This window comes from Sebastes umbrosus, chromosome 19, assembly GCF_015220745.1.
Source record: "Sebastes umbrosus isolate fSebUmb1 chromosome 19, fSebUmb1.pri, whole genome shotgun sequence".
NCBI lineage: Eukaryota > Metazoa > Chordata > Actinopteri > Perciformes > Sebastidae > Sebastes > Sebastes umbrosus.
This window is the reverse complement of record NC_051287.1, coordinates 8,115,456-8,141,130: the sequence shown is the minus strand read 5'-3', so window position 1 is coordinate 8,141,130 and position 25,675 is coordinate 8,115,456. Positions and strand designations below refer to the sequence as shown.

The following is a 25,675-nucleotide window of genomic DNA, read 5'->3' as shown; positions in this document are numbered from 1 at the left end:
TGATGCAACACAACAGATAAACATCTGCCTATGCCATTGGCAAATGTCATCTTAATTGTAGAAAGGCCGTTGGCAGTCAACAAGGCGAATATCGTCCGATACCGATGTTCAGCCGATAAATCGGTTCATCCCGAGTTATAAATGTCATTTTGCCTATATTCGCCACATTGTGCTACATATTTATACCATAAAATGTCTTAATATAACAATTGCCAAGTCCACACGCTGCTGTCAAATATGACCATCATATTACATTAAAAATCACCCAATTACTTCCCATAAAATTAATCCTGAATGATGTTATAATTGACTATTATTTCTAATTCAGGCTGAAGAGAAGAGTGTTAATGTGGGTACTAGCTCATAAAATGTTATACCTGCCTCCTTAATCCAACAGCTTCAGAGCTATTGGTAGAAATTGTATTTGTATTCAACCGTGAAGCTCGGTGAAAAAGCCCTTTTAACATATTGTTTGAGATCAACCGTATCGGACTTCTTCTCCTTTTTAGAGTTCTAAAGGCTGTGATGTTTTTATATTACTAGTGTCGATCCCTCATCTCCCCTCTCTTGCTGTGAGGAGTTTGCTTGATGTACGTCAGGAGTCTCTGCGCGGCTCATCGTAGGGACGGCTTCAAGGGGAAAACTGTGCTAGTTTGAAAAACAGAGCGAATCCAAAGAGAGTTGAGAGAGAAGCGGCGGGAGAGAAGAGGCAGGGATGAATGAGATTCAAAGAGAAAAGAGAGGAGAAACGAGGGAATGGGGGCAGAGAAAGAGAGAGAGATACAGAGAAAGAAAGGATGAGAGTAACATATGACGTTATTTGAGGTTGCAAAACAGTCAAAGAAAGAACAAACAAACACGACCACTTCAGACATCCAGTCACATCAGATCTTACACACTAGTCAGTCACAAATTAGAGTGATGAGAGGAATATGGATAACATCTTTTTTTCACAGTTTGTCATTTTATATCAATGAAATTTTGATTCGCAACGCAGACCTTTTCACAGCAGACATTTGGACTTGCGATAGCAGGAAAAGCACGTGTTACTGATGACATTAACTCAAGTGTCCCATGAGGGCGTGACCGTGAGCCAGCACGCACAATACCAGGACCCTGAAACTGAAGCAGCTAAAAGGAATTCAGCCTTTACTCATTTTATTATTCACACCTTTTCTTTTCCTACTGTCACATGTCAGAAATGTTTTCTGTGAAAAGGGCCTTTTGCCCACACAATAGTCTTATACATCCAGAGCAATGTATTCTCATATAACGGTTCATATGATATCTTACCAAAAAAAGTTATTCCTCAATTTCCGTGCATGTTCCTACGAATGTCCAGCGTCAATTTCCGCACCAGTCTTTTCAAAATAAACTTCCGTCTTCACACGAAACAACTTCATTAGGTTTAGGCAAAACACTTATTTAGGTTTAGGAAAAGATTGTCTTGGTTAGGTTTAGGCAACAAAACTACTTAGGTTTAGGAAAGATCTTAGTTAAGTTACGCCACATCAGAGGTGGTTACGTCGCATAACTTAAGTAGGCTACGGAAGTTCCATGATAAAAACTACTTAGTTAGGTTTAGGAAAAGATGCGGTTTGCGTTAACTAAAGTACGGAAGTTACGTGACAAATAAATCAACAATGGCTTCTGGTTTCACACGGGACACAAACACCGGTCTCCTGGGTAAAAGTCCAGTGTTTTTTGACCCCCTTATCCACCCCGAACTCCTCCCTACGCGGCGTTTCTCACTTTTTATAAGCCTACTTCCTGGTTCACAAATACGTGGATTGCATACGAATTGATTTTGTGGGATATACGAATTAGGTATAGCTACGAACGGTGTATGAGAACAGCCTGACCAGAGATATTAAAAAGATCTACTTGGTTAAGGTTAATGAAAGATGGTGATTTTGGTGAAAATACAGAAGAAGCTGACACGTCCTGTCTCACGCCTCAAGTCAGTGTCGACCTTTTCAGCATTTAACTAAAATCTCATCTTTCCCAACCTTAAACCAAGCGCTTTAAGTTAAGGATTCCCCTCTGAATATTATAGCAGAGACGCACCGCTTCACCTGAAATAGCATCTTCGCTAATGTCTGAAGAAGTTATTAAATTTTTATGAAGTTTAAGGAAAAAAAGAGCAGAGGAAAGCCAATGTGAAAAAGTCACCTCACCCCTGGAGTTATTAAGCGGAACCATAAAAATGTTAATCGCGCTTTAGTTGCCAGAGCAGATACTGTAGGAAAAGAAAGTGAATGTCATTTTTCAGAGACGGGGTTCCTTAAACCAGGGATGTTATACTGTACATGTCGTGTCTGAAAAGTGCTGGTGTTTTACAGACATATTTCAAATGTCATGATCCATCACATCACAAGTGTCGATGGTTCACAAAACAATAAGTGTAACTGAGATGTTTCTTGCTTTTTGTGGAGTCCGTTACGAGTATAAACCCTACATATAATAATACATAGCAAGGGAAGGATGGAGGTTTAATGCATGAGTAAAGGGGGGAGTGACAGAGATGAGAGCAAAAGAGAAAAAGCAGAGAGAGAGAGAGAGAGGGAGGAAAGGCTAGTTGCCTGGTGACGGAGGCAGGAGGAGAGAGAAGGTGAAGAAAGGAGAGCAAACGAGGAGGAGGAGGAGGAGAGGAGTGGAGTTGTTTTCCAAGTGCAAAGAGTTACTGGTCACGATGCCACATCTGCTGCTGCCATCCCTCCCACTGCGCTCTCTCAGAGGATGAGGGAGACGTGTTGCCTCTCACGCTTTACATCTCGTGTCTTATTGAATGATTTATGTTTTTGATTGTTGTAATAATGAGGCTGTGTTTTCAAAAAACTGGCAGCCCAAATTACATTTTTGGCATTTTTCTTTTTGACTGCAGCCACATAGTTTTTTACGAAGCACCGGCTTGGGATTGGGTTTCCAGCTTTATTCAGCTAAAGCATCACAGACGTTGCAATCTCCCTCTGACACCCCGATGTTCTGTTTCAACAGGATTACATCACATCAAGGAAGCGAGATTGTCAAAACAGTTTCCTTTGCAGTTAAAGCTCCCTTGATTTATATTCTCTACATCTAGACTTCTAAACAATCAGACTTCTTTTTGCAACCAGAGGAGTCGCCTCCTGCTGGCTATTAAAATGACTGCATATTTAAGTTTGTGAAGGTTCTCAGTCATCCAGGTCATGGTATCCGAGTAAGGGTTAAATCAGCAGCAACTGGACTTGGTTAAGATTCTTGAAGACGTTTCACTTCTCATCCAAGAAGCTTCTTCAGTTCTGAACGTAGGTGGTTCCTGTAATCTGCGATTTTCCTGGCTGTCCTTTCATATTCCCGTACCATTCTGTGGGTGTTCATCCCAAAATGCGTAGAAATACAGTATGTTTGTGAAGGTTCTCAGTCATCCAGGTCATTGTAGCTGAGTTAAATCAGCAGCAACTGGACTTGGTTTAGATTCTTGAAGACTTTTCACTTCTCATCCAAGAAGCTTCTTCAGGCACTTCACTTTTCAGACCCCCGGAGTTGACCACTGGGATCAGCCTGCTGCTTTTAAACGTCAATGACTCATGTGTATGGAAATGGGGCTTGGATGTCCTTTATTCTTTTGTTGTTCATCATAGTTTACCTCTTGGGAAACTAAAATCAATGATCTTGTCTGATGGAACATTTGGCTCGCTGTTTATCTGCCGCAGTAAACTTCAGACTCCGCTCGGAAGAACTTAAAAACAAATACTTCAAAGTCTGTACGGCTACTATTGGATGCAGATCTGCTTCATTTACGTCCTCCCTTTGTTTCATTTTCTCCTCTTCTTCCTCAGTCTTTCCTCACCCCTCTCTTCGTCCTCCTTAATGTGTGCTCAGACAGAACGTGAGGCGAATTTGAGAGGCGGCGCGATTACATGCAAAGTCGGTGAAAATATGTGAGGAGACGTGAATTTGCGTCTAATCGCGTCTTCACATTGACTTCTAAAATTTGCTTTGCGTTCTGTCTGAACACACTGTCCTCCTCTCGTTCCTCTCCTCTGCCTTATTTCTTTTCCTTCTGGTCTACTTCTCCTCCTGTTACATCCTTCTCTTCTTTTATCCTTTCCTTCATTTTCTTCTGTTCCCTTTATTGCCTCGTTCACTCCTACCCTTCCTTCTCCCTTTGTTCCTCCTCCCATTCTCCTCCTCTAACTCATCTCTTTCCCTTCCCTAGCTTTGCTGTTTTCTCCTCCTCCTCCTCCTCCTCCTCCTCCTCCTCATCCTCCGCCTCCTCCTCATTTGGGTACTCGTGACTCTTACGCTCCAGCTGACGTGACTTTATTATAAGTCAAACAGAGGCGTCTCTTTCTCTGTCACGTACATAAATATCATCAGCAGGGAGAGTGTGAAATGTGAGAAACAATAAAATCCACACACACACGCACACGCACACGCACACACACACACACTGAGCAACAGCAGCACATGATGCAAGACAACTAACAGACCTCAAGCAGCCGAATAAAAATGAAATAATCACTACATCACGTATGTTTACCTCATTCCAAACTGTCCGTCTTCATCTGCTCTTCATTCGGACTGTTAAATGCTTACACCACAGCGCTACACACACACACACACACACACACACACAGGCAATCTGCTGGAGGCTGGAGGCTCATACATTTTTAAACTGCAGGGTTGTCGTCAGCCTGTTCTTCTCTCTCTTCATCCTGTCTCTTCTCCTTTCTTACCTCCTGTCTTTTTCCCTTCTGTGTTTCCTTCTTAAGTAAAAGGTCACATGTTGTCGGAGACTGTCCGTCCAAGAAAAACGACAGCATCAATTGTTTGTGAAAATGTCTAAAGAAGACCTGTGTTTTAGGGTTGGGCGCCTCGCCACTGACGCCAGTGTTGGGGTTGTACATAGAAAATAATAGGGACGGCTTTTTTGGCGTGCAACATTTGGTGGCGATATATTTTTGCCATAACCCTGTATAGAAGTCTATGAGAAAATAACCTTACTTCTCACTTGGTTTATTACCTCAGTAAACATTGTAAACATGAGTTTATGGTCTCAATCACTAGTTTCAAGTCTTCTTCAATACAGCATGATGTTACTTTAGTACATTATGGTCCCATCTAGAGTCAAACAGACCATAATGCAGGGTGTGCTTTAGGGCGTGGCAACCTTGTGATTGTCAGATTGCTTGTTCAATGTTTGGTTAGTTCCACCCTCTCGTGTCACTTCTGGTTGCCAAAAGCCAACATGGCAACAGCCAAAAACCAAGATGACGTTGGCCAAAATGCCGAACTCGAGGCTTCAAAACCGTAGTCCACAAACCAATAAGTGACGTCACTTCTACTACTTCTACTTCTTATATACAGTCTATGATAAGTACTAAACGCAAAGTACAGCTAAGGCTGATGGGAATGTCATTATTCTAGGTGTTAAGGTGACATTAATGAACATGAATGGGTGTACCAAATTTTAAGGCAATCGATCCAGTAGTTGTAGAGATATTTCAGTCTGGACCAAACTGACACGTACAGCTTGTTTTATGGTAAGCAACCTTGGGAAATGGACTGACTGGCATGAGTCAGTTTTTCACTTTCACCCTTCAAAGTGCTAAAATCACAGAAATATTGAGGATAACAGCACATAGTAGGATGTCTAGTTTCTTTGTTCAGGGGTTCTTATTTCCTTCAAATACCCGTTGTCTTGTTTTGGACTGAAACTCTTCAATCAATGTGAGGAATTTGAGTTCTATATAAGTCCTCGAAACCGCACATCTGTTGCTGACATTATCCTCCCAGACTATCTCGATCAATAAATATGATTTAATTCGTCTCCATTAATCGATTTGCTGCTGACTGGAGCTGCGGTGTTAATCTGAAGCAGGACGTGGTCATTACATCAGCGACTGCTATTTCTGCTGACTCGCTGACATCACCGCGGCCTCTGAAGAGCGTGACACGATGATCAGCAGTCCAGCTATAATGGTCTCCATTGTTGCTGGCAGGAAACAACAATGTGAACGATCGCCGAGTCACATTTTGCCGCGGTGTGCCCAAACAATTAATACCTGTTCTCCAAAGTTTGTGAGAAACTGTTGTTGTTCGGACTCAGCATGTTGGTCTCATGCAGGATGCGTCATTTCAGAGGTGACGTAACCAAGCTTGTGTATCGTAAACATGAACTTCTGTCTTTCAGTCTTTACACACCGATCAGCACATCCTGGCTACTCTACCTTGACTACTTCACATCTGGTGTGGCGTCAATTGTTGTGATGCTACATGAAGTTACATGAACCGACTGGTGTGTGTGGCACTTAAGAGATGTCATGCATACTTATAAAAAGATTAATTTATGTAATGTCTGTGGGTTTCTGATGTTAAAACGTGTATGTTTTCTTAATGAAAATCGAGTTCTCCCTACTTTTTCTCCTGTTTGTAAGAAGCAGCTTTGTCGTCATGCTGGGATTTGAACTGCTGACCTTTCGCTTACAAGCTGTCAAGCTCTTAGGAGAAAAACTCGGATGTTGTGCTCTGCTGAGTGTCTGTCCCTGGGTAAACAGTTTTAGACAGGAGAAGACATTCTTTCAGTGTTTTTAACAGGGCTGTTACAGAAACTGCATGACAGACCCATTGTGGAACAACCAGGAGACCCGTGTTCGAGACCGTTGTTGACCGCTGTTTCTGTTTTGTAAGTTATTGGCGTGATTGTCAGGTGTTTTTTAAGTGATGTTTGTGACGTGGTTTCCGTAGTTGTGTTATGTTGTTTTCCGTACGTAGTTTACTTAGTTAAGGTAAGGGGAAAACGTCATAGTTGAGCTTGAAATAAGTACGTAAACTAGTTGGTTTTCTTGCCGAAACCTAAGTTTACATGGTGTACAAATGACACGGCTTCAGTCAACCTCTGTAAAGGAAATAAAAGCCTTTGTTTCCACAAATATGTTCAATACCGGTTTTATCTTATTTTTGCTCGATATCTGCAGTATAATTTTAGTTTATATGTCCTTTCACACAAAAATCCAATCTCAGTTTGTTTCTGGAAGAGAACCCTGACATTTCAGTTTCACTTAGGCTCTCTGTAAGAAATATTTGTATTTTGCTACACGTCTGAAAGTGTGAGGTAAATTCTAACAGGCAGCTAAGGACCTGAGGAAACGTCTCTGCTGCGGGTTGCAGTGTTTTATGTCCTGTGTCAGGCTGATAGCTTTTTTATTATTGGCAGTTATGGAGTATGGCTGCACACACACACACAAACACACTCACACACATAGAAAGACACACAGAATTCCCACTATTCACATTCGGTTGTCAAAATTGATAGCAGCGATTACTGTCGTATGACCAGTGGACCCCGTAGAGCCGATGCCAGCTGCGTGTGTCTTTGTTGTGAGCGTTAGTGCTCACTGAGTACTCATTTCCATTTCTCCATGTCAGTTGTGTGTCTTTTGTCTGTACTGTACCAGTGAGACCCATCCAATATATTAACACAATTAATTTTTAAGCACTTCTCTCTGGTTCACTGGGAATTGTGGGAATTATTATCCCCGACTTGGAGCACAATTATGCTTAATGTCTAAGTCTTGGCAGATTGGTTTTGGAGAAGGGTTGTGTATTGGCGATACGATACGTATCATGATATACGATTCAATATATTGCAATTTTTTTGTAAATGTAATTTAGGAAAACTGTCATAGTATAAAGACACACCACCATATATAAAATCTGAGTAAAAAAAAAGTCACTGTGAAATGGCTACTATGGGGACTAACATCATCAAATATGAATTGAATTAATTGGATCCACTAGAGTCTCAGCTTTCCAGTGATGCCCAATTTATGCAATTTTAAGACTGTTTATGGGCCCCAGTATGCAGGAATATTCAAACAAACCATTTTAGAATAGTTTCAGCCCAAAGCTGCATAGAAAATGGCCTTGCCAGTTTTTCCTCGCCAAAATTTAGCATAACTTTGGAGTGTTATTTATCCTTCTTGAAGACATGCATGTATGACATGATTGGTACCAATGGATTCTTTAGGATTTCTAGTTTCATATGATACCAGTATCTCCACTTTAGCTTTAAAACTGACATATCACACTGAATCCATACAGTATTGCAAAATATGATATCGTGATACGCATGTGTATCAATATTTTCTTACACCTAGTTTGGACTCTGTTGCCCTTTTCACATTCAGCCAATGGGGGTTGAGGGATTGTATATGTTTCAAAGCATCTCTGCTGCTGTCGGGGGCAGAGTCCGGTGCCGCTGTTGATGCTGATTTGATGGAATTAAACACACAGACACATGCATGTATAATGTCTCTAAGGACTTTAGCATAGAAGAAAGAAGCAAATGTTCATACTCCGTGATGTGAGTGGTTGTATTGCCTCAGTAAATCCATTGTTTGGTCCAGTGGCCTTTAATGTCTCGGCCTGCCCTCGGTGCATTTTCCTATTAAACAAATCATGTGGAACACACAATGCAAGACTGAACTATCCTCGACGTAGAGTGATATCACTGTCCTGCTGACGCCGCAATGTTGGCAACAATATTCACCCAGTGACAGACGGACTAGACTGCTGCTGTTTGAGTGAATGGCGCTTTTTTACTCGGCAAACCTTCTGCTTTTCAGTTATAACAGTCGACATGAAATCTTAGCCCCAGTCACAAGCTGCCACTGAACAGTGTTAAGGCCATTAGATCAAAAAAATATATAACCAGTGCAAAATGGATGGAAGATTATGGTTAATGGGAGAAATGATCCTGTTCGTGACACCCAGATCAAGCCTGGGATCATCTTAAAGAACAGAGAGAAATTAATCGATTCTGATGTAACAGAATATTGTCTCCTGCTGTCAGTGTTTCCCTGCAGAGCCAGTGATGGATCTTGTTTTGTCATGGTAACTGTCGGTGTTGTGGTGAAGTGGCCTTTTAAATGCCTAAAGGTCACCAACACGAGCTGCATGATGCTTCACCGCCTGGACACATGTAGACTCCAAACCAGCTGAGAGGGGACAGGACACTTTTTAATTATTTAAGCTTCTTTTTCAACCATATCTGTCCAGTAACACACGCTGTGAATTTCTCTTCCGCCGAACAGCGGTGTCTCTCTGAGAAGATGCGAATGAAAGCTAGTGAGTTTCAGTTTAACTGAAGTTTCTCATCGTGTGAAGGCAGGAGAGGAGGATGAAGAAAGACTGAGAGGCAGAGTTGTATCGCTCCGCCTGTATCCATTCACCCTCCCTCCCTCCGCTTTGCTGGTGTCTCCTCGTGTTATTGTCACTTTGGATGATTGACGTTTCTAATGAAGCTGTCCAGGCTGCCGGCCAGCCGAAGACACACGGCTGCTACGATGTCGCTCGGAGCAGACTGAAGCAAATGAAACCGATTGTAGCTGGGCAGAACTGCTGTGGATGTACAATATCAACCTGTTGTCATACACCGTTTGTAGCTATACCTACGAAAAGTAATGCAGTGTAATTCGTATATATCCCACGAAATCAATCCGTATGTAATCAACGTAATTGTGAAGCAGGAAGTATAAAGAGCAACAAACGCCGTGTAGGGACAGCGGACTTTCGCCCAGGAGACCGGTGTTCGTACCTCGTGTGAAACCAGAATTCAACTGCCTACCGCTCCAATGAGTAAGCCTCCATTACAACCCATTCTCACTCCTAACTTGTCACATACCGCTGCTTGGTCAGCGCCCCTCAGCATCGGAGACTGACGCATGGGGTACCCCTCTTGCGTTACTTTTGGACGGACCAGGAACGGCTGGTCAATGTTACTCGTTACATGCATAGTGTCCTTTCAAAAATAAACTTCTGTTTTCACAGGAAGTTAGGTTTAGGCAACACAACCACTAAGTTAGGGTTAGGAAACGGTCGTGGTTGACGTTAACTTCACTGACTAGCGACTCACGTGACTTGACAAAATAAGTCAACGTTACTTTAAGTTTCACGGGGGACATGAGCAACGGTCTCCTGGTTGAAAGTCTTGTGTTTATTTGACCCGTCCACCTCTCGTCCCGCCTTCCCTGAACACACTCTCACGCTATTAATACTACGTCACTTGCTCCGACCGTCGAATAATGGATGAGTTTACATTGGAGTTAGTTGAAAGCCCGTTTCGTCACATACTGTTGATAAAGGGTGCCTCCGTGCGCCTGTTTTCCTTACTAAACGGCGGTATTTTACGAGTTGGGAGTGAGAACAGGTTGTTCATTAATATTTCTTTAAGTTTATTCACCATCCATTCGGAACTTTCATCACTTTTGTTACATATAGCCGACTAAGTTTTGTTTGGGCTTTGGATGACAGATAAAATCCAGAATGCATTTCCTCCATTCAAGAATTTACCTGCACGGGGCTGCCCTGTATCATTTCTCACCGGCTTCCTGTTTTACTACTGCTTACTACGCACACACAGACGCACACACACACACAGTTTCCTCCACCAGCATGACCTGAGGCTGCTCTGTCTGCACTTACACACACACACACACAACCTTATCATTGTGTGTGTGCGTGTGTGCAGAGCTAGCTTACTGTAGCTCGGCCCCACCCTCTCATTACACAGAGGAACGGAGGGAGAGAAGCAGACTATAGCACAGAAGGAAGAGGGTATAGCAGAAAGAGAGAAACATCAGAGCTGCATCTGGACCTCAGTAGGTAACTAACCTAGTCATCAGTTAACCAGTCAGCTGGTGAGGCAACCAGTCAACTACTGGTTGGGATTTGGAGTCAGGAAATCAGTTTGTCAGACAGACCTGGACTGGTTTATCAGTCAGTGTAAGTCAGCAACGGAGCAGACTGTGAACTACCAGTCAGTTAGTCAGCTTCTTAGGTAGTTGGTCATTTGGAGAGTCAGTCAGTCATTTATTTGGTGAAATAGTCTTTTAGTTGGTTAGTTGGTTGGTCAATTAGTCACTTTGGCAGTTTGTACGTTTATAATTTAATAGGCGATTCAGTTTTTAATTTGGATAGTCAGTTGGTTAGTTGTTCATAGAGCATTCAGTTAGTTAGTCACTTGGACAGTCAGTCAGTTAGTCAGCTACTTAGTTAGTTGGTCAGTTAATCATTCATTCAGTTGGTCATTTGGAGAGTCAGTCAGTCATTTATTTGGTGGAAAAGTCTTTTAGTTAGTTGGTTAGTTGGTCAATTAGTCACTTAGGCAGTTTATCGTTTTGTAATTTAATAATTTAAGCGGCAATTCAATTACTAATTTGGATATTCAGTCAGTCTGTTGGTTAGTTGGCCATAGAGTATTTAGTTAGTTAGTCACTTGGTCAGTCAGTTGGTTAGTCAGCTACTTAGTTGGTCAATTAGTCGATCGTTTGGAGAGTCAATCAGTTATTTATTTGGTGAACGAGTCTTTTAGTTAGTTGTTCAGTTAGTCACTTAGGCAGTTTATCAGTTTGTAAATTAATAATTTAATCGGGCATTCAGTTAGTCAGGCAGTTTTTTTCAGTTTGTCGGTTAGGTAGCCTCTCAATCAGTTAGTCAATGATTTAATAATTTGTTTAGTCGGTCATTCAGTTATTCAGTAAATTCAGTCCGTCAGTTGCTTGGTCAGTCTTTCATTCAGTTATTCAGGCAGGGATTGAGTCGGGTTAACCACCAAGGCAGTCAGCAAGGCAGAGTCATTAAACTAGTCATCCATCTATCCCTCCAGCCAGGCAGGCAGCCAGTCAGCTGGTTGCTGAGGGGAGTGGCTCCTCTCTGCTCTTCTGCCTCCAGCTGAATGGTAGTCATCCAGTCATCCAGTCATCCAGTGATCCAGCTTCCCACTCAGTCAGTCAGTCAGTCAGTCAGTCAGTCAGTCGGTCGTTCGGTCAGCGGGTGTAGATGCAGGGCTGCTGGTCAGCTGCTCTGGACGGCTCGTATCTCCCTCTGGATCTCGCACTGTTGAATCAGCTGAGGAGCCACTGAGAGGTAAGGAGCTCAGACGCTCAGCAGGACGTCTGTTTGGCCAGTTTGTCGACTACATTACGGAGGTGTTTGCTGACTTTTGTGGGCTCGTGACAAGGCTGCAGGGCGATCTGGGAGAGACGGGGAGGGTTTGTGTGCACATGTACTGTAGAGTCAAAAACAAAAAAGCGATTATAACAAGGAAATACAGTTGGTGCATCTGTAGCTGTGGAATGCGATCACACCCTTTTCTACAAGTTGATAACTGTTGCTGTGTTGTTGTGCTCGGCTGCATCATGCAGGCTGCTTGTCTGGGCTCTGAGTGGCCGACCGGTGGAGACATACGCTGGTCTTGAATTTTCTCTCATGTTCAGTCTCATGATAGAGGTGATGTTCTGAAGGAAAGCAGGCTATTGTTTTTTTTTACTAAAACTCGTTTGTGATGACTTAATTTGATTAACTTAGTGTTGATATCAGAAAACCACTTTGACTTCTAGTTGGTTTCTAAAAAAATGTTGTTTTGTTTTGTGACATCTGATTTCAGTCATTAGCCTAATGATTAATAGCAAGAAATGTAAGATAAAGATGAGCTTTAGCCTTTGGCACCTTTACATACTGGGTCCTCTTGTTGCAAAGTACATTTTATAATATTGTTGAAATAAGCGTTAAAGCGTTAAAAAAAGTTTTGAAGTACTTTTTAAATACTTTTAATATTTTTAGCACTTTTTTTGAAACCGTAAATCTACAGTGAAAGAGACACAAACAAAAGAAAGTAAGTCAGACAAGATGATGCATGTAAAGATCAAGAAAGACAATTACTGTACAAACACATAAACTTAAACTTTCAGGAAGCCTCCACTGAAAAGAGGAGAAGAATAATTTGAGACCTTTGAGACCTTAAGGGAGGCTCTGACAGTTAATGTTTAAGAGGCATAAACTTTAAACAGACTTATTACATGGCTTTGTTGAATACTCGATTCTGATTGGTCAGTCACGGCATTCTACGGTCTGTTATTTCTTTACAGCAGACCGTTGCTATGTATAACAGACTGTTGCTATGGGCGCAGTTCTGATGTCGGACTCTGGCGGGCCATTTTTGTGTCAAATTATTGATTTCTTAATTATGTAGCCATATAAGAAACAGGATAATGTATTTATTTCACAACAATGACCAGCTCGCTGTATATTATCCCTTACTTATAGATGGCACAGCAGCCAGAAATTTGTCATATCTTTAAAGTTCGGTCACAGCATCATTTAAAATGGCTTTTGTTTACCAATTTCACACCAAAAAGGTATTAAAAACCAAGGATTTTGATTTGACAGTAGCCTTAAAGGGTCAAGCTGGCAGTAGACATTTTTTTCTTTCATCAACAAATATCATGAAAACTCCAAAACCAACCAAAAAATTTATTTTACCAACAAGTTTGCCTGACAGAAGCCCATTGTTTAGGCACACTGTTGCAATAGTAATGGTAATGTTCCTTCATTAACATGAACACAGCCAGTTTCTGTTAATTAATACGCCGTCCTGCTGCCATAAATACTCACTAGAGCAACAAATGTGTATTAATACGCCACTGAAAATAGTCCCCATCAAATTATCTATTTACTCCTGTTTGAGTAACGTTTAATGAAAACTACAATGCCGAGCTGTTTAAAGGATCCAATGGGCTGAGAGCAACAAGCATGCTTATCAGAGAGTATTAAGAGGCAGAATAAGACGTTGTTGGTGTTAGTCTATTCATTGAGTTTGTTGACAATAAGAAAAATATAGAATAACATTAGCTATATCCTTTAGGAAACTAATGTGATGTCTTTAACTTTCTAAAAGCTCATTTCACCACACATTACTTTGCTGTTTAAACCAATGCATTGAACATTTCCAGCTGGATTTGTACTCCTGTCAGGTCAGGTTTCTTTGATGTATTTAATTATCATCCAGGGCACACTCTCATTTCACTGAAAACTTTTTGAATGTGACTTGTGAACTGGGCTGGAAGTCTAACACTCTGTGATAGGAGCCTTTTGTGCTGCGTAGAAGAAAAACAAAGCCCACGAGTTTTGTTTAAACAGTATTATCTTCAAACTGGTTTGACTGCAGAGGTGAAATAGTCTAATTTAAAGCCTGTTAGATGTTAGAAAACAGTAATTAGCTGCAGGGTTCACTGGATGAGACTGAAAGTGTTTATGTGAAATTTCTGTGTGCTGGAAATTTCTCTTCCTCCTGCTCCCGTATCAGAGGCATTTCCTTTTTCATGATTTATAGCAGAGGAGATTCTGAGGTAAATGTTTGACTCAGGCATGCAATCATGCATAATGGTGAAAATACACAAGCCATTTGGAAATAAAATGTGTTTGTTTCTAGTACTGTATGTGAAACACCATGTAGTAATAAAACACTGAAACATGTTAATGTTGATATCTTGCTCTCGGGCAAAATTTGAGGCACTAAAAGAAAAACATTTGTTGTTGCTGTTAAGGCATTAAAGACCATAGTTTGTCGCCGTTTATATCCACATACGGAGCTGGTGCTCTTTACAGAACTGGCTGCCATGGATCTACAGTAGCCCAGAATGGACAAACCAAACACTGGCTCTAGATAGCGACATTTGCGTTTTTACTCTGCCACCGTAGTTGTCCTAAACGCTTGGCACAAGGGAGAAGTTTCAGTTGGTTGCAACATCTCTGCTAGATGCCGCCAAATCCTACACATTGGACCTTTTTAAAAATGCCGTTTTTAGCATAGACTTTATATAGAAAGTGGACGTAGTCGCCGTGACATCACCCATTGGTTGGTGGACTGCCGTTTTGAAGCCTAGAGTTCGGTATTTTGGCTGTTGCCATCTTGGTTATTTGCAACCAACCGTGGTAGCGACCTGTCAATCACAAGGTAGCCACGCCCTAAATCCTCCCCTGCTTTATGGTCTATTTGACTCTAAATGGGACCATAATTTACTATATGGACATCATGCCTTATTGACGAAGACTTTAAACTAGTGATCGAAACCATAAACTCATGTTTACAATGTTTACTGAGGTAATAAATCAAGTGAGAAGTAGGGTCATTTTCTCATAGACTTCTATTAGATAGAATGCAAGTTTAAGGCACTTCCGCATTGGCTTCACTTTTCAGACCTGGAGTTGCCAACTGGGGTTTAGTTATCCTTTCAGTAAGTAGACTGTAAAAAGACTTAACTACTTACCCAAAACACCAATTATACTAATAGTCGGAAAAAGACCACTTAGAAAAGACCAGCTTTATTTTGTCTAGCTGGGCTTACTTTCTCAATAATTAAGTTTTAAAAAAGGCAAATAACTTAAGCTAACTTTCCAGCACCAATGCGCCAAAAGACACACATTTTTAGTCTTGGCCAAGAAACTGTTAAAACTGTTAAACTGTTATGTGTCAAAACATAGCAGTAACTGAAGTGTCAGCTTTAGTTTTTGTGTCAAACAACATGATTTATAGCTGAAATAATTCCTATTATTTGTGAGAAGTCATTTATTACAGTCATCACCCCCTCTGTCCTCTCTGTGTTTAACGAGTCAGGCATGTGACATATTGGAAGTGTAAAACTCCCTTCTGTCTATTCATTTTGGAGGACAGAGTCGTGTGTGTGTGTGTGTGTTTGTGCATGATAAAGACATTGTATAGTGAAGTTTTTTCATTACTTTCACCTACCAAAATCTTAACCGAGCTCTGACAGGGCCATATTACCATGAACATAATAAAATATATCAACAAACAAGCAGCAGATTACATGAACAGAAGCACAATCACAGTAACAGGAAGCATCAATAAATAAAAGTAAAAAAACAACAAAAAACACAGATTTTAGTCTGCACTGAAATCTGATATAATCAACAAGTTAAATCTGCACTGTTTTCTTCTTAAATAAGAAAATGAACAAGTTATAATTGTCTACATTTTCAGTATTCACAACGTGACCATGTCGGTTTGTGGTTCCGTTCGCCTGAAAATGGATTTTCACTGATGTTGTGGACGGTTTGGTGTGAAAACCATTTCCTGTGGGTAGTAAGTATAGTAAAATGAAACCAGTGGCCACAGAGTACTACAGCTTCACATCTATAGCAGAACTGTCACTGATTTTATTTTATGGAAGCAAATAACAGCCGTAATAATTAGAGTCTTATAGTAGCAACTGCATACCGTGTTATGAAATGTAATCTCTACTGGATACTTAACGTTGAAATTGAAATCCAGCTGAAATATTTTATTTTGAAAATCTGAATTTATGTGGTTTTATTTATGTTATTGTTCCCTCTTTGAATTTTCCAGTAGGTCATTTCAAGTGGTGCAAACGTTTTAAATCAGGATTTGAGCAACTTAGAGAATGAGTACATCAGACTGTATTTATAAGTGGACGTAGTCACCGTGATGTCACCCATTACTTTGTGAACGCATTTCTAGCTCCGTATGGTATGCACTTTCTGTCTCTTAAGTGGAAGTGGTCATGGCGTGTTCACCTCTCCCCTCATCCCCCCACCTCGTTTGGAAGTATGAACATTGTGTGGATGGATGAAAGCAGATTGGGTTATATTTGCATAATTATTTTTTTCTTTTGCAAACATTAGATATTTATACAGTTAACAGCCATATTTATCATTAGGAAAATTAGTTAGCTAGGGCGTTGGCGACCGTTAGTTGCCAGATCTCACGAGAGTGTGTTGCTGAGACAGAGAAAGGTCTTTAACAAAGTTAATTTTCTCCTGATTTGTCTGTCTGAAAAATGTCATTTTAGTGTCACAATATTGGGAAGATATGTGGCTTGTGAAAAATGGGTCCAATATTTACATTGGTGACTATGGGGCGAAAGAATCAGTCATAATCTCTCCTCATGTTCACTTCTCTACTATCAGCTGTTCATTCGTGTCCCGTGTTCATGACGTTCAGTTTCATTTTCACTTCACAAACGTAGTAGTTTTTAGCCCAACCATGTAATTCTTTCCTAAACCTAACTATAGTGGTTTTGTTGCCTAATCCTAAAGGGACACCGAGGGTAACTATAGTGGTTTTGATGCCAAAAATAAAGTGACGCCAAGGGGCTTGACAAAGCGTGATGTGTTGCAGAATTTAAACACAGCCTCTCTCTTTTATTATGCGGTAAGTGTTCATGGTATAACAGCCGTAACGCACTCCTGAGGCTTGCTGAAAAATAAGCCATTGTCCAAAACCTCCATATTACAGCTGTTCCACATTTGCTGCACATAGTTGTTGTGTTTTTCATCACTTTGTTGACGACTGTAAAATGTAAATAGGTTAAACTACACACATTGGAGTCATGAGACTTGCAGGTTGCAGCCCAACGCTCCACATTAGTTTGAATTCCACAGTAACCGTGTTCTGCTCTGACTGTGTTTGATCAGGTTTCATGTTGTTGGATTTAGTCAAATTTAGGTCCTGCACTTGAAAAGGTTTGTTTATTTCTATTGGGACAGAAAGAGCTTTGCATTCAGAGTTTGAAGATGGCGGTTTCCTTGAAAGACGCTCTTGTTAAAGTGCGACTTGTTAGTGCCTCCTTTGTGTTTTCAGTTTCCATTTTTGGCATCTTAGCTGCAGGGTTCTTTTGCACAGCACTTCCCAGAAATCACGTCAAACAAATGTAACTGCAACATCTTCTTTGCATTTTCTGTTGTGTAGTTTGAGTTTGTGGAGGTGGCATTATCACTACGTATGAGAGCTACAGAATAATTCTTCTGTATTGCAAAGAAACCATTAAATGGTAAAAAAAACATCCCTTCTTGCGCGGCGGCAGAGAAAAGTACCAGAGTGTGAACAAATGGAAATGCTTTCATGACCTGGATATGTTGTGAGCTGGATCACTGCTGTGTTAAAGCAACCACAGAACAGCAGAACATATTGGTTTAGATGGAAATGTCACAGGTTTTAACGGCAGTACTGTAAACACAATCTGTTCATTCACTGGTCCTTATGTGTAGCTGTTCCGAGTGGAGATAAAGAAATAAAATACTAGTAGGCCATTTTATTGGCTTCTTTAACGTTCTGATACACCAGTATCCCCAAAGTGGTCCAGACTGAAATGGATTATTATATTGATCATCATGAAATTTTGTACAGATATTCTATTTTGTACAGAGGATGAATCCTACTGGTGACCCCTTGACTTTTCTTCTAGCTTTGCCAGCAAGTTTTCAAAGTTACTGTGAAATTTCATTTCATTTTATTGAGACCATTTTTTAAAACTTAACCTCACTGTATAAAATGACCTGTTGTGACCTCTAGGATAATCACAGCCTTATGAAGCTTTACAACCACAAGCTAGAGACTTAGGGCATTCAGAGGATGTATGGCATAGCTATATTGACATTAAGGGGGTTTCTGGAGCAGTTTCCAAACCGAAGTGCTCGCCATCCAATCGGCGAAAAATGCAATTCTTGCATAAATCTCTAAATGTTGAAAGTTTTTGATACCAAATCACAGCATGGTCTTATTATGGTATTTTGGAGGGATTATTGATAATTTTATATAAATTCTCAAATGGTAAAAAATTGTTAAATTTAGCATCAAATCTGTGTAACAAATGGTATCAACCCAAAAATTGCTGCAACTTATGAGACATAATAGAGCATGGGAATGGCCATCATATACTCCTATCATAATGTTCTAAACCCTTATACACTAAAACCTTAAACACTTCTAAATCAAGGTCAGGGGGTCATCAGAACCATTAGGATTCATCCCCTGGAGACCAAGAGTATCCACGAGACTTTTAATGTCAATCTGGGTAGTGGTTTTGGGATACTTTTCTTTAGACACTAGTGTTGGATGGATGAAAAGACAGACCAATCATTCAATGCTACATCTTCTCACTTGACGGCTGATTGTTTTTCAACTCCATGTATGAACCATTATCCTACCAACGTTAGTGCCTTGCTCTACACTTCTGCCGCCCAGTATTCCTACATCCATGCCGACCTTTCAGATCCAGCTGTGTGGGCTGTCTGTACAGATGTTAGCCCACCTCCTGCAGTGGGATTAAGGAGGGATCGAGGAAGCCCTGGTGGGGCTCACAGATTGATATAAATAGATATCTTACACCTGGGTCCAGTGTGTTGCATCCTATCTGATCTGGTTTTGAGTCCAGAAGCCACTGAACTCATGAATGTAGTCCGACTCTGTGGTCCCACTTTAAAACCAGTGTACTGGACAGAAGGCAGAGTGGATAACACCTTTTTCTGTTTACTCATGCAGAGGACAGCTATACGGATAGCAAGAAGTAATAGTAGTAATTGTAGTTTTTGTACACAGCAGGCCACCCAGCTGCTGTTTAGGTTCACTTCATTGATTTTTCTGCTGTGCCGTCTCAAATGTGCCTCGCTGGTTTGCTAAGTGGACCTGAAATGCTAAAAGGTTTCGGACAATCTGAGGGGTGAGCCGTCTGGACAAATTGGATAATCAAGGGTCAATCAATCCTCATCCATGTTAGCGGTTATTGATCGTTGACTCTGGAGAATAGATTGGTTAACGACAGCGAAGACCCTCAGCAGAGTCCGCCCAACAGATAGAAAACGAATCAGTTGTCTGACCTGTTTTAAGATGATTCAGAGGCCTCAACGGTCCGACATAAAGGTCTCTGACAAATGTCTGCTGACCTTTAATATATATTAGATTCTTGGGAAAAAAAGTTTTTAAACAGCACTTACCAATCAACCTTAATGCTTTTTTGGTACTGACCAAAATGCGTCTTCATCATTGTGTAACTGAAGTTATAATCCCTCAGATTTTCTATATATCAAACCCAATTTTTCGCCAATAACTTCTGTTGTGATTTGACGCTATACAAACATAAATTTAATTGAATTGAATTGAACATTCAATAATATCCCTTTTATATAGTATCCTTCATTGCTAGTGGCATAGATCGCCATTCCAGTGTGTGATTCAAATTGCCATAACACACACAAGGGATTTATAGGAAACAATGCATGTACTTGTTACTGTTAGGGCTGTCAAAGAGCCGAGCTCCCACAAATTTCAAACCCCGATTAAAACAATTTAACTCCTCTTTAGGGTACTAAAACCACAGTGAGCATTTTCAGTGAGAAGAAACAGATTAATCCTGTCTGTGTTGATCAATAATTAAAACAGAAAAGGGCAAGCTGCCATCACTTCCCTGCTGCTTCCAGTAGTACAATGAAAATATTTTAAAAAGATCCAACCGTACCTTCTCCTGGGACGTTTCTCTGTACAATCTAGTATTGTCACATTTAAAAACTCACCTACAACACATTTTACTGATTATGTTGAAACCTTTATCTGATGTTTTGTTGGTGTACTGTAAAAACTAAAATGTTGTTGTGCATCTATAAACTCTAAAACAGAGCCATCTTTTGCCCAAAGCCATCTGGTCTTATGAGAATACATTTTAATGTGCAAAATCTAACTTTGATTTGGATAAAAAACATATTAGAGTGATATGAATTATTTATTGATTTAATTAAAGGATCAAGGTTGCATTATGTATAAAGATCTAATGAACCCCAAAGATACACCCTCAGTTCTCATCAGCAGTAATTTGTAGATAATGAGGAACGAGGGTATCGGGGTAAAAACAGGCTGTTGTTTCTGTTTTTCTCTCCCTAGTATAATAGATTAAAAAAACAATTTCATGAAAGTGCAGTGAATAATCATCTTTCTTCCTCTGTCCCTCTTCGTTTTCCCAGCCCAAATTATTTAGAGACATATTACTGTTAATTCATGATAATTATAATGATAGTTAATTTGTTAAGCACTTTCTATGCAAGAAGCACCTAGTGCTTTTCAGAGTTGGGAAAATAAAAGACTGACAGGACATAAGCAGCATTAAAACAGCATTAATGTTAGCATTCTAGCACACTAAGCCAAGTTGGTGAACATTATACCTGGTTAGCCATAGAGTGGTGCAGGGATGACGTATTTTTGTAGGCCAACCGGGTAGTTAGCATCGCCCTAGTTCCCTCGACAAAAAACCAATGGGATTGTGGATTATTGCAGAATATAAGATCCGTGGCAAACTAACGTTTATGACACGTACACAGACCTTATTTCAGACATCTAATTAAAACCCCATTCAAAAAACCCATTGACTTCAAGACGAGGGAACAGGAAGTGAATGCTAAGACCAAGATTTGGTGGTGTGGTATGTGAAAAAGGCTTTGTTCTGCTCAGTGCTATTAGGTAATTGAGTAAACGGATCGTCATTTGTGAAAGGAAGTGCCCCTTTAAGACAAGTAAACAAGGCATTGCAATAATCAAGGTGCAATTATACGAAAGTATCCATAACTCTCCCTGTGTACTGGATGATAGAAGTCTAAATCTGAGGATATTCCTCAATTGATAAAAACATGGCTTTAATAATTTCTTTACAGGTTGCTACAGGTGAGGCTCAAGCCTCAGTCAAATATATTAAAGAGATATATAATGGATGACTTTGTTAGGAGTGAGGTGTCCAAGGACTGGCTGTCTTTGGTATAAAAGGTGTTCAGGACAAATGATCAGGACCTCGTCTTGTCAAAATTAAATTACAAAAGTGAAGGTACATCCAGTCTTTTACGTTATCTAAGCAGATATTCGGTGAAGCCAGCTTGCTAAGGTCATAATGTTTGAATTTCCATCTCATAATGGAGTCATAAATGGAGTCATATTTGTACATTATTGCTGCAGATGTGCCGTAGGACTCCACACAATGTGCACTTTTTTCTTCTTCTTCTTGCCCCGTTTTTCAGATAGAATGCACAGTGTGTAATAAATCTAAGTGTGTTTAGAGCAGCACAGCACTGTAAATTACACCGAGGGTCTGTCAGGTGGATTCATGCTTCTCCGTGGGGGTGTAGACTACTCTAGTGTTGGAACTGATTTATGCAGCAGTTCAGTGTAAGATTTAACCTGCTGATTGTAAAAGCAACACCACAACACAAGATGGATGTGTTTTCATTATCAGGCCATGTTGCCCACCTAATAATCCCTGAAGTTACGAATGACTGTTACAAAAGACTGTAACCAACAACTGTTACAAAAGACTGTAATGAATAACTGTTACGAAAGACTGTTATGAATGATTGTTACAAAAGACTGTAACCAATGACTCTTACCAATGACTCTTACGAAGACTGTTACGAATGACTGTTTCAAAAGACTGTAATGAATAACTGTTACAAAAGACTCTTACGAAGACTGTTACGAATGACTGTTTCAAAAGACTGTAACGAATGACTGTTACAAATGACTGTAGCGAATGACTGTTACAAAAGACTAACGAATGACTGTTACGAATGACTGTTACGAACGACTGTTACAAACGACTGTTACGAACGACTGTCACGAAAGACTGTTACGAATGGGCTGTCATGAATGGCTGTTACAAAAGTCAGTTACAAAAGATTAATGAATGACTGTTACGAACGACTGTTACGAAAGACTGTAGCGAATGACTTTTACAAGAGACAGTTACGAATGACTCTTACCAATGACTCTTACAAGACTCTTATGAAAGACTGTTACGAAAGACTAACGAATGACGGTTACAAAACACTGATACGAATGACTTACAAATGGCTGTAACAAATGGCTGTTACAAAACACTGATACGAATGACTGTTATAAATGGCCGTTATGAATGGCTGTCACAATAGACTGTTTACGAAAGACTGTTACAAAAGACTGTTACATTGTAGATTGCAACCAACTGAACATCCATTCGTAACAGTCATTCGTAACAGCCATACTGTATTCATTTAGAGATTTCTCAGAGTAAAAGTCCCTAGAAGTGTATGATTAAACTTTTTCCCATGGGCTAGTGTTAAAAAAATATCAAATCGCAATATTTATCAAATTGGTTCACAAGTATCGTGATCGTATCGGGAGATAGGTGTATCGTCCCGGCCCTAGTCAACATACAGGAGTATGTGTCAATGTGGTCATTTAACTGGAGACACATTCTGATACTATTTACAATACCAAACAACACAGACCTTTAATGGACAAACCATAACTCACAACTCTATTAGTTTATGAAGCTGCAGACTGTTTTTGAATCAGTCTGACTGAAAGCAGTGACATCTGTCTTTACCTCACAGATGTGAAGGATAACAGAGGAGGAAGAGCAAAACCCAACTTGCTGATAGACGTTCTGATAGTGATGCTGATGTTGTGTCCTCATACAAACACTCTTTCTATTTGCTTCTCTTATTTTCTGTTTGTTTCCCCTCTCTCTGATTGTGTGTGATGGCTCATACATTTTTAATGTCTGTGTGTTTTACGCTTTTGTTTTTGCTTGTTATTGAGATAGAGGGTTAAAGCAGACACCAGGGAAAAACGTTCCTCCACAACCTGATTGTAGCAAAGCTGTGAACCAATTGTTCTATTAGTTGGTACAAATGTATGTTATTAGATACACTCAGTTGTCACTTTATTGGGTACACATAACTGAAGATAATGCGGTCTAATTGAAAAGATCTGCAATAAATCATGACCATTTATACTAATGAGGCTAAGCTCACTATTACAAACACTTCTCGGTCTAAGGCAATACAGTACAATACAGTTCAGCAGCACAAAGCGTCCAAATCACCAAAGTTGAATCAACGACTTTAACACACTTAGTAATAATAGGGTTCATTGCTGGGCTGCTATATTAGACTGCATTAGTTTTAGCTAAGTGTACCAAAGAAATCAACAGTATATTTTAATTAGACTCTGCCTGTCTCATTGATCACCATGATCTTCAAATTATTATTCTCCTTCTCAGTTCTTGGTTTACTTGGCCTACTTTTAACCCTCTGCAAATGACGGTGGATCATCTGACTGGCATTAATATTACTGTAAGTTGAAGGCTGTTGCGGGTTTCTGTTTTTAAGATGATGAAAATAACAGTGGTGTCATATGAATCTTGAGATTGCGATGAAACTGTTGATACCAATCATGTCATGCTAGGTTACTGGGAAAGGGGGTGAATATTACTCTCTTACAAAATTGAGCTGCCTTTACTGCAAAGTCTGCAACACCTCAGTGGCAAACGGCAGTTAGGCAGTGTGATGAGTATGATAACTCACTTAGTGCATTCGAAGACGGAGGAATTGGCAGCCGGATGTAATGTGGACGGTTGGTTGAATACCTTTTCACCTGGTATTGACCCACACTTTACACCCCTGGTCCGATCTGGCGTTGGCTAGAGTGATTCTGTGAAAAAATCAGAATTAAATAGACTTTTTAAATCTTTCCCCTCCTTCAACCACTACTAAGGAAATGAACAAACACATTTTGAAATAAATCCCTCCTTTCTTCAGTTCTATTCTTTTCTATTTTGTTCTGTTTTGGTGTTCGTTGTCGAGGTGACTGCGAGTCGTGCTGTTCTCTGCCGTCAGCTGACCGAGCTGCTGTTAACTGTTTCACCCTCGGGGAATCATGACTGACCAACTGATCACACTGAAAACATTCCTGGTTCGCCACCAGTGACGACAGATCAATGAGATCGACCCTTCCTCCTCGTCTCAACCCCCAACCTCGCACCCTCAGAGGTCTTCATCAGTGCCAGGACTGATGGATGCTAAACGTGTGAGAGCAAGGGAAGAAGGAAAAAATCAGTTTACTGTCATGTGGGACCAAAGTGTCCCCACAAATAAATGAAACATGAGTTAAAAGGACTGTTTTCCAGACCTTATTAAAAGACCATTGTTTTTTTTTCACATACTGAACATCACTCTGGACCATTTCTTAAGGCAAACACAAGCGGCTGAGGTTTAACCTGTGATGGTAGCGCTTATGGGAAATGGGGTTTCCCAGTTTCACTTCAACTCTCTATTTGGAGTGGCAGTACTTTTCTCAAAAAAATCAGTCAATGTGCCTGAAAAAAATGAATGTAGAACTAATGTAATGTAACATCTGTGTGCACCAGCTGCACTAGCACTCACTGCTGCTCGTTCTATTTCTAGATGACTGTAAATAGCTGCTATTTATACAAACTTAATTGTGTTTAGATATGATGGGGAGTTAGTGCTGGTGAATTATACTGTGTCTTTGCTTGAGTCTGGTTGGTGAATAGTGTCACTCTGATTGTCACCGCACTGTCTGAGGTACAGTGAGGTTATTGTGAGGAGATCAGAGCTCCTGGTTAATCACTGTCCTCACTGTAATAAAGCACAGGGTTTATATGTGCTTCCTCTCAGCTGTGTGAATTAGAGTCTTGTGATACTCTCTCTAAATATACCACATTTAGCCAGGAGGCAAACAGACAGCAGACTACAACTCACCAGGCACATGAACACTTGGTTCGAGACTTTCACATGAAAACTGCATTCCTTTTCTCTATCGATACCATCTCCACTGACTGATTCTCAGGGGTGCTCAGTTTATTATGTACCGTCTCTGGTGTCGCTGAAAGTTGATCTTATGTTCCAGTTCAGCATCTTTGTCAAATAGTTGTGATAACGTTTGGCATTGATGCTTTCTCAACAACTATAAGTCAGATGTCCCTCAAATTTTCGGTTGATATTCATAATCCCCCGAAGATGAATCCCAGTGACTTTGGTGACCTTTCCTCTAGCGACATCATCAGAACATATTAGTCAACTTTAAAGAAGTTGATTGAATAGTTTAATTGCATTAAGTTTCGTGATCCTGCCCAGATGATAAACCCTATAGATTTTAATGACCCAGTGACCTTTCCTCCAGCACCATCCTCAAGACATTTTTAGCTCTGCTACTGGTAATACTGTGTTCACACTACGAGTGACACAGCAACAGGCTACAACTCATTTTCAATGG

At 40.3% G+C, this 25,675-nt stretch overlaps 1 protein-coding gene across 2 annotated transcripts in view; it reads left to right on the top strand.

Annotated features, from left to right (window-relative positions):
• LOC119478014 (ras-related protein Rab-27B-like) overlaps nucleotides 1-25,675 on the top strand; it is a 50,174-nt gene that overhangs the window by 10,387 nt on the left and 14,112 nt on the right. Inside the window, exon 1 of one of the 2 annotated variants that reach the window (XM_037752390.1) lies at nucleotides 11,733-11,913. The exons of the other annotated variant lie outside the window; for it this stretch is intronic. The gene's annotated coding sequence lies outside the window, so the exon portion shown is untranslated. Of the gene's footprint in view, nucleotides 1-11,732; nucleotides 11,914-25,675 lie in introns of those variants that run through there. 2 annotated transcript variants of the gene reach the window in all.